Here is a 16474-nt window from a genome sequence, read left to right as displayed (position 1 = left end):
CTCCATTTCCCATGGGCTGTCTTTCTGCTCATTGAAGCAGCATTTCATGAAGGGTCTGAGCCACAGCACACACTGCATTATACACATTATAACTTCCTTCATTCATGAATTTGTCAAATTGACAAAAAGTGAAAGACTCCAAGGAGGCATTGGGGGGGCATTTCTGCAGTGTTTTACAGTCAGACTTAGAAACTAAGCAATTAAACGAGATGAACCACAACTTAGAGAGGTAAAAGTCTGCTGGGTATTTGGAAAGGTTAGCTGTCTGAATAAATGTTTTGAAACCAGGTATCTCACTATAGTGGTGTGAAAAAATGAAAGTTTCATGGAATGAGTCAAGTAAAAATTCTCTCTCATTCATGGCAAAATCCCATTGTGAAGTTGTGTCCCAGACTTTCCATATCAGTAAATATTCTCATCTATGAAAGTTAAAATCTTTGAGGGAGTCGGAGTCATCATAAATGACAACCACATTCACTGGGGATTCCTTGATGCATGTATGATAGTGCCAGTAATTTGAGAAATAGAACCTCTCAGTGATGGGGATCATTTCCACAAAGGCTGCACAGACGCCATTCCTGTCTCTCTCTCCTCTCAGGTCCCAGAGGAACTGAACACCTCTCTTCCCTTCTGAGAGGACAAGACCCACCAAGGTCCACCTAAAATGTACCATCAATGAGACCTTGCCAAGGGCCAGAGATGTGTCCTTGGCAGCGATTGATAGAGAAATGGAAACTGGCCACCATCACCCAGGTTAGGATCAGAAAGGCCATAAAAGAGCTAAGGGGAAAGACACAATGAAGCAGCATGAGGAAGAGGACTGGTGAGCAGCACCACCTCATTCCTGGTGAATATTAACCATGATTATCTTCATATCCAATACAATGACAAAATTAAGGATGAAGGCACCGACAACAGATTCTATATTTGGCAGCAGTGGTCTCTCCCAAGGTCTTAGAATTTTAGCTAATGCAGGTACCATAACATGGGCTCTTGAAGTTCCTGACTGAAGATGGGGTAAGATGACACCATGTACAAAGGAAAGTGTCATGAACAGCAAAGTGCAGTATCTTTGGGGTGGAATTTGTAACTTGTTCTTTGACTCAGAAGCCAAAATATATTTTTATGTTAACACGTTATTAACTGCTCTGTAAAATGGCAGTTTTATTAACATGAGGTTGAAGATAGAGTAATGCCAACCAAACGGTATGTCTTTCAAACAGTTCACTTCCACAGCATAGGCAGAATTGGGTGGGACAAATGAAGCCAGAACATCTGAAGGAGCCACCAGAAGACTGACAATCAAATAGCCTAACCCTCTACTCCATCAACCGTTTGGATATTCCCTCATGAAAATCAACAAACTGAGGGAGCCATGTGAACATAGTGAATGTTGAATCATTCAATTTTGAACATTTATTAGAAGCAAAAACACAGAGAGGGAAACTTACCTATATCTAAAAAGGACTTGAAGTATGTTATGAATCTAAGTGGAATATCACCATGAAGTCTAAAAAGTCTATTTTCCATTTCTTTATTAAAAACTAAAACAATTACGTTAGCCTAAATAATTAACATCTTCAGCCATATTTCCTCCAAATGACCCTTATTTTTTTCAGCTTTCCAGTGGATCTGTGCACAGTTCCATTTTCATTCTTAAGAAATCATCTCCTAGACCAGAGAAAATTCTCTTTATTTTTTAACCTAGGACCTGAAATTCCAACCAGAATAAAGCAGTCTCATATTTATTTTAAATGTCATTTTTTGTGTACATGTGTGCACACATGCGTACAGATGTACACATGCATGCATACATGAGTATCTACATATATATTTCAAACTTTCTTTGAAAAAAGCTGAGAAAATGCACTATTGCAAAATTAAGTTCCATCCTTGTCCACCAAGAAAGTTCTATGCTAGGATCAATTACTGAATTTCTGAAGCCATCAGGAAAGAGAGATTCTTCAATCAACTACAGAAATTCCATTTCACGGGCTTGAGAAATTAGCAGGAAGACATGGAATCCAGTTCATTCAGCTGCAAAAAGTTCATGTTAAATAACAAAATGCAGTAAACAAATGAAACAATTTATTCACCAAAAATCATACTCATGAATAATCATTGAGCTAAAGAGACAACCATACCAATGGTCAGAATTAGGAGCAATTAATTGATAAAAGATATGCCCATATCTACATCTATATCTATATCCATATCTGAATCTGTGTATATAAATTCATATAGGTCACATGTGAAATATATATGTGTGTGTGTATGCATATATATATAGAGAGAGAGTGAAAGAGAGAGAAAATTTCTAATCTGAGAAAAAATAAATGAGGGCTTCATTTCTTGAATAGCAGATAGAAAGAAGATTCAAATAATGTGAAGTAAACCTGAACTCAAAAAAAAAAATCAAGGGGGAAAGGAGAAATAACAGGAATAATTAGATACTATTAAAACAAAATAAGAGTACACACCAGATATAAATTAAGTCCTAAATGAAAATCATCATCAGATTCTGTTTTTTTTGAAAAGTCAGTATAACTATATAATAAAGAATTTTTTTTTTTTGCATGGGCAGGCACCGGGAACCAAACCTGCATCTCTGGTATGGCGGGCAAGAACTCTGCCACTGCACCACCATTGCCCACCCTAAAGACAATTTTGATAAAGAAAAACATAGAGAAAACAAGCATTAGCAACATTATATAAGAAAAAGAAACAATGAATTAAGCAACAGAAGTGATTTTATAACCATCAGGAGAACATTGCTTATAATTACATGTAAATAACTTTTAAGACTGCAATGAAATGATTTTTCATCTTTTTTCAAAGGAAATATAATCAACAAACTTAGTGAAATAGTAAATAAGGGTATCAATACATTTTTCAGAAATAAAATTCCAGTTGTATAGCATGGATAGATTCATGGAAATATTGCATCTAAAACTTAAGGAATAGATAATTATTCTTGTGGGAAACTCTTCCAAAATATAGAAAAAAAAGGAGCATCAAATGCTTGACCAACAATAAAAAGAAAATGTGAAGAGCCATCTTAAATAGACTACTAGGAAATCAGGTAATTGTTTACTGCTGGTGCTCACTTTTCTGCAAGCGCAAAAACATATATGTGCACATTGGGTAGATGAAGCATTTGGAGAAATTCAACAACTATTTCTCACTAACATATTAGTTGAAGAGAAGGCCTTTAATTAATATGATAAAAAAAAGAACAAAAACCCTCTGAAAGTCAGAACCTAGACTTTCTTTATTGCAGAAACAGTGAATCATGATGGGACGTGGGTGAGGCTCTGGCCTGGCAGCATCACCTCCACTCAGGGTCTCATATACAGTCTTTATAGGAAAATATGTGTTGATCACAACAGACAATATTTGCTCTGGCTACTATGGACAAGACCTTAACTCTCTACTGAGGAAAATAAAGGCATGATAAACATATTACAAAGTTGTCAATATCCTAAAAATCTTTCTATAAAAAGTAATGCAATTATAGTTTACCAGGGCCCAAGGGATGGAGGAAGAGGGAATTATTGAAAACTTGGTGCAGATTTTCTGTCTGAGGTGATGAAATTGAGGAATAATGGATGTTGGTGATGGTGGCCCATATTGTGACTGTCAATATTACCACTGAATTGTACACTTGAAAGTGCTTAGAATGGAAAAATTTGAGTTGTACATATATATGTGTTACTAAAACTAGAAGTTTTAAAAGTTTTCAAGGGAAAATTTTTAAAGAAATGGTCATATAATTCTAGTTGTCTCTACAAGCATGAAATGTTCAGGAAATTAATGAAAATAATTGTGTATGATAAGGATAGAAGTTTACTTAGCAGGACACATAACTGCTGTCATTCATTGGCCACAATAATGTAAACTGTTCCATTTCTAATGGCACTAAATTAGACGGATGTATCCATAGACAGAATGGAAAACAGAGAAATAATTTGTGTTTACATAAATGTTTCATCCATCATAATGATGGCATTGAAAAGCAGTAGAAAAGTAATGGATTGTCTAATTAGTGGAGAAGGTAACCATTTTGAAAATAAAATCAAGATAATCTATTAATTGAGACAAAAATTTCCAATTTTCATAAAGAAATAGAAAGTACTAGAATTAACATTGGCTGTTTAGAAAATTGCAGATTAGGGAGACATGGAAAAAAGGCCAAGAGAACGGAGAAAAGTAGTTTAAATATTATTCAACATTACATTTCATATTCTTTTTAATCTTAAACATGCCATATGAAAAACATTTAAAACCAGGAACAGCCTGATAAAATGAATAAAGTGAAATAGCACATGCATGTTATTTTCAAGAAGTAAAAAATTCTTTAAAAATAAAAATGCCTGTCGTTGAATAGAAAAATGACAAAAGGCATAAAATGCAAATCATCAAATAATATATTCTTAAGATCAGTTAGCACAAGGAAATACGACCACCTAACACATCTATTAATAAAATAAATGTCAATATAATCAATGAGCTACCATTTTCATACGTTAATCTGACCAAGAACATTTTTAGAATGTGAAGTAAATAGATACTCTGCTTTATGCTTATTGAAAGTGTCATTTAACGCATGTATGTAGGGTTCGTCAGCAATATGCATTAAAAGACTTTGAAATACACATAGCTGTGCAATTAACCACTTTACTTCAAAGATTGCATTCGCTTTTTCAAGTGTAGAGGGTAAAGATATACTTACTAGTATACTCATTATATTCTCAATCACAGTGACAAATATTCAGAAACCAATACAAATGCAAACAAATTTTGTTGGTTTAAAATTATGTTAGGGTCGCATGGGTGGTTCAGTGGTAGAATGCTCATCTTTCATGCAGGAGACCCAGGTTTGATTCCCAGGCCATGCACCACCTCCTCCCAAAAAAAGATAGTAAAATTATGTTAGTTCTAAAACTACAATGTTATGTAGGCATAAGAAAGATCACTGTACAAATTTATGAATAGAAGACACATTTATGACATCCTGTTTTATAAGTAAACCATGTAAAAGAGAAATGGGGACAAAATGATCTCACCATTGTAAAACGGAAATAGTTATACACAGAAAAGTAAAAAAAAAAATGATGAGGGCTTCCTTATGAGTTTCAGGACCTGAGGCACATTTGCTCTTATGAGTTTCTTGTTCCATAAATAAATATTAAGCTTTATATTTCAGGACTGAGTTGGTATAAAGTTGAGATAAAGACACATATACTGCTATTAAATATAAAACATTTTCTTTGATCAATTTTTCTTTCATCTGAGTTTAAAGGACATGAAAACATTTCTTGATCGCCAAAAGTCTTGTGAGTCTTGGGCTATGTCCTTCTGAGCCTAATGGATAAGTCAGCCCAGATAAGAAAGCTTTATATGATTGCAGGTGTGCTCTGTTAAGAGTCAGAAAGGGTTTTTAGTTCTCCTCCTGTGAGAGTACAACACTTTCCCTCCACCCTACAGGTCCTTCCAGCAGGCTGGGACATACACATGAACTTCTGCTGCCAAGGATATTCAGCCAGAGCATCCCTGAATCCACACCTCCAACAAGCCTGCAGCCCTGACACTGGCTGAGAGTCAGCACTCAGCAGCTGCATCAGGGTGAGGTGTGTGAATCACAGACAATGATAATGAGTGGCAACTATGCTTTGGAAATGTATGGAAAAGAGATATGTAGGGAAACATTGGAAGAGTGTCAAAGAATGCAAGAGATAATCAGAGAAACATCCAGAAACAAAAAGGAATTAAAACAAGTACACTCTCATTCTTAGCAGGAAGTGGTCCAAATTCCTAACCCAGTCATCCAAGTCACAAATGTGCACAGTTCCCTGCAAAACATGTGCTTCTGGCACTTCCACAAAGGCAGAAACAGTCATATACTTGAAGGAAATACCGTCTTCCCCCACAAGCAGAAATAATCTGCTAGGATTCCATGATATTGTACTTTAATAAATGCATTAATTAGACTATCAGTTATATAATTGGCATTAGCAGAAATCTTAAAACAGAGATAGTTTAAATGTCCAAGAGAATCAGAATCAAATTGGAGCAGAAAATATCTCACAAATCATTCAGTGCTTATTTCTGATCTGGCCTGCAGTTAGTGGAGGAGTGGAAAATCCCTGGCAGGTTATTATATTGAGATATTTCAAAGAGCGGCCAGATGCTCACCGTATGAAGTCTGTCCGTGCAAGTGGGTCTCAGGTACCAATGACATCTTTGTAAAATCATTGGTAGTCATACACATGAGGAAAGAATCATTAGCACACCTTGACTTTGGGGAAGAGACATTTTTCTGTAACCTGCTAGCACAATCCTGGGGCAGTGGAATGTGTTCCTAAGAGATGTCGCTTGATCAACTGCTTGTGGCTTCCAAGGCAGGAGAAGAGGCAAGAACGGTAGAGTGGGGTGGAGAGGGCTGTGACACATAGATTGGGCCCTGGAGAAGAGAGTCATGGGAACTAAAAGAAGAAAGAAGATGCACATTCCTCTTGGAAAGGAAAAAAGAATCTTGAGGGATGAGATTGCACAAATTACAGACATTTTGGGGTGCAAGGTGCAGGTGAGAAAGAGAGTGCAAGGGATGCTTTTATATTGTTCTAGCTACCTGCTGATTGCCCAGGCAGCATTCATCTTATTAATCAAGCATAAAATGATGAAATAGGCACTTACTGGTTAAAATAGATATCCTTTCTTGGCTCAGTGTTGCTGCATTGTGGTACAAATATATAAAGGGGGAAAAACCCAGCAATAGTCAGATCTCCTTCCTTAAATATACTGAGTTTCATTCTTAAGAAGCAGCTGGGGTAATCTAAATCACACACACACAGCCAGGGGAAGTTCCAGGAGCAGGAGAATAAAAATCAATGGGAGCATCTGAGAACTATCTCTACAAAATGAAGGTAATGCCTTAAGTGTGTGCAAGGTATGGGGCAGGCAGAGTTAAAATGGAACCTGCAGGCTCAGGCAGATATACACGTGGATATATGTGTATAGGATTTTGTTGTGAACTGGAGAGGCAGCTCTAATGGCTCTAATGACCTGTTTTTGCTAAGCCTTTTCACCTTCTTTCAGAGTATAGGAGTATCTGGAAAATTTTCCACCCTGGGTTTCTGCATCTGAGGTCTTATGTCCAGGTCAAAAACAAAAGTTGAAAAATATGTTTGCAGACCATTCTTCTTACCCCAAGGTGCTGTGATTTCATCCAAACCCATGGAGAGCCTGGCCCCAGGGACCACCTCCTCCCCAGGCAGTCCTGACCCTTGTCAACAAACCAGGTCTGTTCAATGATCTGGCATTTACTGCATCAGAAAGATGTGGTGTCAAGAATGGATCATACAAGTCAGAGCTTAGCTAAGAGCATCCTGAGAGCATTCCCTCCACGGTCACCCCCCTCCCCATTCCAGGTTTCAGGGTAGCACAATACATTTTATCAGATAGATGTAGCTCTGAAAACCATTCATATGTCAACAAACACCCACAGGCCAATTTCTCCCTGCCTAGGGAAGCAGCTGTCATGCTCCATTCCTAAACTGCAAATCAAGAGCTTAAGGTCAATGCAGAATTAAAGTTGCATTTTAGATTCCTAAAATTTGCCACCCTTCTATTCCTCATTCTTGTGATCCATGTTTAACCATTCTACACCTACAGACTGGTTTTCTCTCATACATGTGCTTTGATGGGTCATGGTGCTATGTGGGAGACTGTTTTATTTTTTCACCCTAAAGCAGAGAACCATAGTGAGAAATCACCAGATATAATCTCCACCACCCAAAACAGCTAGGACAGGGGCAATAGCTAAAGATTTCTATGGTCCTGGAGTAAATAGTAAATAGTTTCTCACTGATGAGGCCCATCTCCTTCATTGATTGTAGATGCAGTCAGCCATATGGAAGCAATTGACCAACGATTTAAGTACATCTACAAAATACCTCCCAGGAATATCCAGGCCAGTGCTTGCTTCACCATATATTTGGACACCATAACTCAGCCAAATTGGCACATGTAATTAAACATTCCAATCCATACCTAGTAAACTTGTCACCCATACACATTTCCTCAAATGTTACTTAATTTCACGTAAATTTAATAACAGAGACCTACTTCCACATAACATAATCACCTGTCCTGGATATGACCTGAAATGTAATGACATATTCCCCACAATAAGATGTAAGTACTCAACTAAAATGAATTATTATACTTATGTCTTGGAACTTAAATAGAATGACATGAAATTAATACAATTTATTTTATATGATATAGGGATAAGGGAGGAGAAAAAATGAAGATTTTGCATCTATACTAACATCATAAGAAAGCAAGAAGTAATAACCATTGTCTCCTCATTTCTGTAACTGGTTATGGAGACAAAGCTCATATTTAAAACTGCCTACTTCCTCTACCCATTACATATTTACTATTCCCTCAGCAACCACCCCCTCTGGTCATGGTTATTTGCCTGGTGAGTGGACCCAATTTTTCAGTCCTTAAAGATCTGGGCCGCTAGGAAACTTGTCTGTGTTGGTTGTCACTGCATTCCGTTGACTTCAATTACAGCTAATGGCAGTTTGGAGAGATGCCTGAATGGATCTCCTATATTCCCAGCAAATCACCTTCACCTACCTCATGTTGTTACATTTCTATTTCCACTTGATAATGAGACTCATTCACTTCAGCAAGGAGAGCAACTTTTTTTTGGCTCTTGCTTCAGAGGCATGAATACCCCAAAGTGGCCTAATTGGGAATCTTATCTTCCAGTTCAGAGGAAACATTGTTGTGTCTCCTGGTGGGACCACTCTTCCCTTTGGAAATAAGACCTCTGGACCAGCAGAGCATAAGGGTGAACACAGAGGAAACAAATGTTCTCTAACCAAGCACTAGGGGTACAGGTGCGTGGGTGGTTCAGTGGTAGAATGCTCGCCTTCTGTGTGGGGTACCCAGGTTCAATTCCCTGACCTTGCACCCAAAGAAAAAGAACCTAAAACAAAACAAAATGTAGGGGTAATAATGAGTGGTGCCACTATCATTTCCATATCTTGACTTTACAACATGATGGTGTTATTGTGAAAGCCATTTGTCTGATTCTCCTTTTTATACATGATTATGGACAGATGAAAAGAAAAAAATAAGGATAAAAGTATGTAAATAATAGGGGGAGACAAAAGGTAATAATTGGGCAGAATGAAATAGTGTGCATCAATGAGAGGGATGCATAAGTTCTTTTTTTTCTTTTGATTTCATTTTCTGGACTAATGCAGATGTTTTAAAAATTATCTTGGTGAAGAATAAACAATGATGTCATGATATTGGTAACCATTGATTGTTTGATAAGGTTGGATTGTACGTGTGTGGATATTTCTTAATAAAATATATTTTAATAAGAAACCAAATACTCATCTAAAAAAAGTAATGAGTAAACATCAAGTCCTGTTAAATAATGAAAAGTGCCACATAGAGTGGATGGGGACATAGAACCTATACAGGCTCCTGGAGAACATTGTCCCAACACTTCAAGGTATTACCACCAAGCTAGCATTATAACTGAGTCTTCCAAAGCCCATTCCTCCATTCCATTAATCCAGCCTACATCCAGATGATGGAGAACATCAGCAAAAATTGCTGAGCCCCTGCACAACCTCAAAGCCTATCACCATGGCCATTCTGTTCATGAGTCCATTGGGCAGTGACAAGTGTGGCTGAAGAAAGAGGCACCAGTTGTATCCACATGTAATGATTATGTTCATGTGTCAATTTGGCCATGTGACAGTGCACTGGTTTGGATAAATAAGCACTGACCTAAAAGGCAACTGTGAGAACATTTTGTGAACTTAAATTTTCAATAAATTACCAATGAGTATCAATAAATTTATCAATAAATTATCAAATAAATATATCTAATATATATCAAATATATCAACATATATTGGATATATACAAAAATATATCAATAAATATACCAAATATATCAATAAGTTATTAAATAAATTATCAATAAATCCATAAGCATTATGGATCATTGCACCTGCAATTAAGGGGGAGACAGCTTTGAAAACTATTGCTTTTTATTTTTTTGCATTGTATACATGTTATACTACACAATAAAAAAAAGTTAAAAAGAAGAGATTCTCCTCTGCTAAAATCATCCTCTGGAGAGCTGTCACATAAGACACATACTCTCCAATTTTTCACACTCAGAGAAATGCCAATACACACAGACTTACCCTGATTTATTTTTTTTTTCACATTTTCCACCCTGAAACTCAATGCATGCACAAAATATCAATATTTTCCAAAACGCACTTCAACCAGCAACCACAGAACAGATATGAAAGTTTGGCATGTGGTGTAGCTCCTCAATCCCAGGTCTCCATCCACCCAGCTACTCTAAGACACTGAAGACCAAAAAGGAATGTCAGTACAATGACTCAGTAATCACACCCATTTGCCAAACACCACTCTCTTTGCTACCACTCCTCCTTCTCACCCATCCCTCTCCCAATCTCCAGGGACACCTGGATTATGTGCACTCTAACTTTCTTCATGTTCACAGCCTCCCAATTTCTTTGTCAACAATATTTTAGTCATGTTCCATCAAAAACCATGATCATTTAGCCAAATCACTTGCCACAGTCCACAAATTGGTAAACCAATGCAGCTCTAGAACTTTCCATTTCCAAGCAAAGTTAATGACCAGGTGCACTGCTCAAAGGTCTTCCCACCATGAGAATCTTCATTCATCCCTTTCCTTCAGGGATAGCCTAGAGAGGTGCAGTTGTGCTGCACCTGTGCACTTAAAGGTGGTGCCTATATATCATGCCATCTCAAAACAAAACAAAAGCTTTCCTTCCTCAGTGAATTCATCACAGAGAACTGCCCAAGAAGCCATACCAGCTTCAGGTGAAACATAAGGCAATGAGGCAGGAGTGGAGGCCATGGACATTTGGTCCACTTCCTTGATAGGCTGTGTAAGTCAGTGATGATGTATTGTTGGCCTTGCCACCTGAGAACAAACTGTTCCTGTAGATATTTACAAGTGTCAAAAAATATGTATTTGCCAGGTCAATAGCTGCATACCAGGTGTGTTAGTTTCCCAACTTCTACAACATATACCATACAATGGGTTGAATTAAACAATGAAAATATACTGGCTCATTCTTTTGAGGCTACAAATCTTCCCAAGGACTCTGCAGTTCTGTAACTGGCTGCCAGCAATCCTAAGGCCCTTGTTTTTTCTCTCCAATGTCATCTTTATTCCCTACTAGCTTCCATTAACTTCCAGTACATTTCTATGGCCTTATCTAGAAGGCCTCAGGAATGGAATTAAGATGCATCCTGACTCAGTTACCTACATCGTAACTAATAATATTATCTTCAAATGGTCTTCAGTTATCTTCAGATAACTTCATTCTTCAATTTTCTCTGCTGGTGATATCACATCTGGCACAGCAGCTACAGCTGGACTCACCACCTGGCTAACCTAATGAAAATCCACTCTCATCCTCTAAGATCCCTCTGATTTCTGTGCAGGTCAAATAGTAGAATTGAATGGAGATGCAGTGGGAATCACCATCCCTGCATCCTTCAAATTCTTAATGGGGGTACTAACCTCTGAAATACCTCCAAGAACAAAGTATTGTTTGGTTTCACTCTTTTGCTAGGTAGACACAGATCTAGTTCCTTCAACTTGGCCTTTCCTGGTGTAATAACTCTCATTCCACATCTCAGGCAATTTGCTGAGAATGTCTATTTCAATTCTGCATTCAGGAACAGGGGAAATAACCACAGAATTGGTTGGTAAGCAAAGAAAATCACTGTAGAGCCAGATTTGAGCTAAAACTCCACTGAATTCCTGATGTCCATAAGTCCTTATATTTTGTAGGGGACCATGATGACATTTTGGGTCCCCTGCAATCTTTATCAGTTCAAAGCGAGCATCTAAATGCCTGAAATGCGTTATCATTTCCTCTTCCTTGGTGCATAAAAATCCAGTTAAAAGATCATTGATCACTTTTGGGACAGTTGGGAGGAATAACAAAACTATAAATTGGGGGCAGTATAGCAGAGTCCTTTCCATGGTATCCTGGCATTGGCTTCCTTCAAAGGGATCTGGGCTTGTCAGTTGTTCTGAGCTTGTGAAGGGAAAGAGGGTTTATGAATGTCTTTTGTAATTCAAGTTAGGTTTCTGTTCACTTGAACTAGAGCTCTTGTGCTTATGGAGAGCAAGAAAGAATCTGGTAAACTGCCCATTCATTTCACTCCTAGTCACCCCAAGTGCAAGAGCCAAAACAACATGTCCATGTGAGTCAGAATGTTCTGATTTCAGCTTCTCCTCTGCTCTTCACTCTCATAGACATGCCCACCTGGTCTGGAAATTAACTGCTGCCCCTTGGTTTCCCCCAAGTATTTATGGATCCAAGTTCAGTGCCAGTAGTTCGCACACTAGTATTGATATAACAAAAAAAAAAAATGAATGGTTATTCTTTTGGGGATGAAGGAGCTGTTCTCACAAATTTACATCTCCCACTTGTGAAAAGTGTATCCCCAGACATTCCATTCCAGGGGTGGGTAAGAAGGCCTGAGATGATAAATGCACACTAAGATTGCAATATCTCTAAGCATTTGGATCCCCTCATTTTACATTATATCAGGGCAGTTCTGTCATTTGCTCCACATTAAATGTAGGATACCTTTTGGTCCATGCTTTAGCCATCCAAACTTACAAAATAATACAGCCCTTTTTAACCCCTCAAGTTAGATTATCGAATCCAGAATCTCTGCTTAGTGATCCATTCAATAAATTGATCCTGATCCAACTTTATATTCCTTCTACCATCATCTCACATCGTTCATAAATATGTCCATGCAGATTCCCTTGATTTCTTTGTTGCATACATGGGGAAAAGCATTCAGTTCTTTCGGTGTGTAGTACACCTCTGCATAGGTCACACTTGGTACCACTCCAATGGGGGCCTCTTTAGTGTGGTTATAGGACTGCAAGAAAAGAGGGGAGATGAGACATGTCATGAGAGGAATAGCAGTGTCTTTGTAAGCCAAATACCTCAGGCCTTCCATTATAGTGTCATCCAGTGAAAGAGGGTTAATATCTTCTGAGGAAATTGTGAAGGCTGATTCTTCAGAGCAGAATGCCACAGTTTTCTCTGGCAAAGACTCAGCAGAATCTAGGGTTTCAATGTCTCCCCAACATCATCATCACATATGGGCCATAAGCCAGTTTTCAGGATCCTGTTCATTCCCAGTGGATATCCACACTTTCACAGCAGACATAATGCATTCTGCATTGTAATTCAGCCACTCATAAGATGAGGTTATGCCAAAGGGTTTCAGAAATCTCCACCTGAGGCTACAAACCTGAGTTTCCATCAGGACACACATAGAAGCAATCATGTCCTTCAAGGGACACATGAGATGCGAATTGAAGCTCTGGGTTCAATCTTTTTCTCCAACAAATGTGCAAATCCCAGCACACGCACATATATACACTCATGGAAACACACACAGAGGCACATAGACAGACACAGAAACACAGGCATTCATGCACAATGATAGATTTAGACATAAACTGCCACACAAAGACATAAGCACATACACACACAGTGAGACACAAACACAATGCTCACAAACACAAATACACACAGAATAATAGGCACATATATACACAGACACACAACCACAGAGACACAGATACACACACTGCAAAATGGTTTCCTGGTGCCCTGTTAACACCAGGTTATTCTCACTTCCACAAAAATTGAGTAAGCCAGAAGTGAGTACAGAGCAAGCTGACAACATTGTATCATTTCCCCCAAAATTTTAGGAATGGTGCCCAGAAATTCCTGCTGGAAATGCTCCTTGCATATGAAAACTAGGGGCTTCCTTTTGATATGACAATTTTCTGCTCTGCATTTAAAGAAAGATAAAAAAAAGTTCTCTACAAAGAAAGAGAGAGAATACCATGTCCTGATTGAAAAACATAATCATAATTTCAATCATCCCTGAGGGATTGTGATAAAGAAACTTTGCATGGTTCTGGTGGCATCCCAAATTTGGGAATATATCCTGATATCCATAGAAACTAATAAAAAAGCAAAAATGAGTATAGACAAAATAAAAGTCATGGTGCTTTCACAGGGTCACAAGATACCATACAGTTGGAAAACCCAAGAGTAAAATGAGCAAAGAGAACAAACAAACATTTCATGAAAGTAATTATGGTAAGCAGCACACATTCTGGGAATCTTTTATGTGAAGTGGCAGAAGACCTGTAAATGATATTGAATGCAAAAAAAATCTTCCATTGAGATGAAATTGATTTTGAAACTGAGATCTACCATATCTTACTGTTGAAATGTGATTGGGGCCAAACTCATTTAAATAATAATAAAGCCCCTCCTTTATTATTGAGTAGGCATAGGGGTGGATTGAGTAGGCATCCTCCTGAGATGGTTAAGATATTAAATCAATATCTGTAAAAAGCTTAGATGGTTCCTTCCTGGCAGTGAATGAATGGTTTTTCAGGTGATGAGATGAGTTCATGTTTTTCTACAACTCAGATGCCTTATTCTTTCTGAGTAAGTCAATTCTACCTCCTTACAATAACAATCACAGAAGTGCCCTCTAGAGTACAGAGGACAAAGACGCCCTGTGCTCAAATGATAAAAACATTTTCACGTGAAATTGGAAGGTGATGGCATTTTATAAAAGAATTAGCTGCAAAAGACAGAAGGTGTAATAAGGAAAAGAGATATAAAACCAAAGGGGAATTAGTATTATAAAATACTAATTATTATTAATTCAAAAGAAGAAGAATTTCTAAATTTAAATGGCAGCATGAGAAACATAAAATATAACACTGGCAGATGGATTTAACCTCACAAAATGTATGCACCTTCGTGAAAATAAATTGATAAACTTTTACACTGTGTCCCTAAACACATCTACACATACAAAAGCAAACTAAACTCAAACAGATGGATAGCTAAAGAAAGCAAGAAAGCAAGCAAGCAAGAAAGAAAGAAAGAAAAAAAGAAAGAATGAAAGAAAAGAAAAGAAAAGAAACAAAAACCTCCAGTTGTTCTTTGTATAGGCTTCAAACATAACAATTAAAACACTTAGGTGCCAGTATACAGAGCAAGACCTCAACAAAAATCGGCTGGAATAGTTGAATTAAATGGCTATTATACTCATGCTGATTTAACTTTCACAATAAAGGAATAATTTCCAAGTAAAGTTTTTTAGTATACCAACTTAAAGCTATTGAATAGAAATCACCTTTCCTCATGTGATACCCAATGTGGTAGTGTTTGTCTGATGAAATGTTATTGCAGAGTAAAATCTACCTCCATCGAGCAGCAGCTCTGCTATCAGTAGAGAAACATTCTCAAATATAACTTTCTGAAGAAAGAGCCCTCACTTCACTAGCCATTTTTCCATTGCTACTACCACATTTTTCCTTGCTCCCATTTAGGACAAAGTTCAATGGACAGATATTCTGCTTTTTCTGGAAACACTATCTCCCACTTATTGCCTCTGCTAATTTCACTTCCATTTCTACCACCTACTATCAACAGGAATTCCTGCATTGCTGAGTCCAATGGACACCTTCTTTACCTGACAAATAAATACATTGAATATTAAACTAGAAGAAAACAAGTGCAAAGACCTCTCAGCTCTAGGCTGGGCTGAACCAGCACTCACCTGACCTCAGGGAAGGGCTCCTGGCTTCCATCTCCTGGAATTTCTCCTGCAAAATCTGCTGAATTTTCATACTCACAAAGACGCTCTGTGTGAGAAGAAGGTGTCCATGAGGATGTACAAATCCCTTCTTGGGAGGTTGGCAATGGGAGTGAAGGTCTTTCTCCATCAAGACATCAGGGAGGAGTCTGGCATCCATCCCCTCATGAGAGCTGGGTATGCAAAGGAAACAAACATGTCTTGTCCAGCCCAGGGTTGCACAGGATGAGAGACAGCAGCAGAGAAGATCTTCACATCTCTCTTATAACCACTCATTAGGCACATTTTCTTGTGACTTGTACCCTATGGGACACTGGGCTGGACAGAAAGGAAAATATTCCTACTGATTCTTGTTCCCAATAACCCAGGTAGGAGTCAAGGGAATCTCTTTTTTGTTACTTTTCCTCCATAGACCCTCCTGCCTTCCATAGTTCTCATTTACAACAATTCACCCCATCCACTGACTTACAATTTCTTCCAAAATTTACAGTTCAGGTGCCCACTTGGACTAGGTCCTTAATCTCCAAAGTGCTGACACGGGGGGAAGATACAGCCCTTGTGGTCAAAATTGGCTTTCTCCTCTTCAACAAAGTGGAGACTGTATTCGTTGGATTTAAAACCATGAGTTTCACACTCTTCGCTTGATGTTACCTTGCCAAAGCAATGACGAAGGCCATGCTTGTAACAAAATAACCAC

At 38.0% G+C, this 16474-nt stretch overlaps 1 pseudogene; it reads right to left on the bottom strand.

The window, feature by feature from the left end:
• Positions 1 to 28: 28 nt before the first annotated feature.
• On the bottom strand, positions 29 to 15389 carry LOC143650980 (vomeronasal type-2 receptor 116-like; annotated as a pseudogene).
• Between the last annotated feature and the right edge of the window lie 1085 nt (positions 15390 to 16474).

This window comes from Tamandua tetradactyla, chromosome 11, assembly GCF_023851605.1.
Source record: "Tamandua tetradactyla isolate mTamTet1 chromosome 11, mTamTet1.pri, whole genome shotgun sequence".
Taxonomy (NCBI): domain Eukaryota; kingdom Metazoa; phylum Chordata; class Mammalia; order Pilosa; family Myrmecophagidae; genus Tamandua; species Tamandua tetradactyla.
Note: the sequence above shows the minus strand (reverse complement) of the source record. Positions and strands in the feature narration are given on the sequence as shown.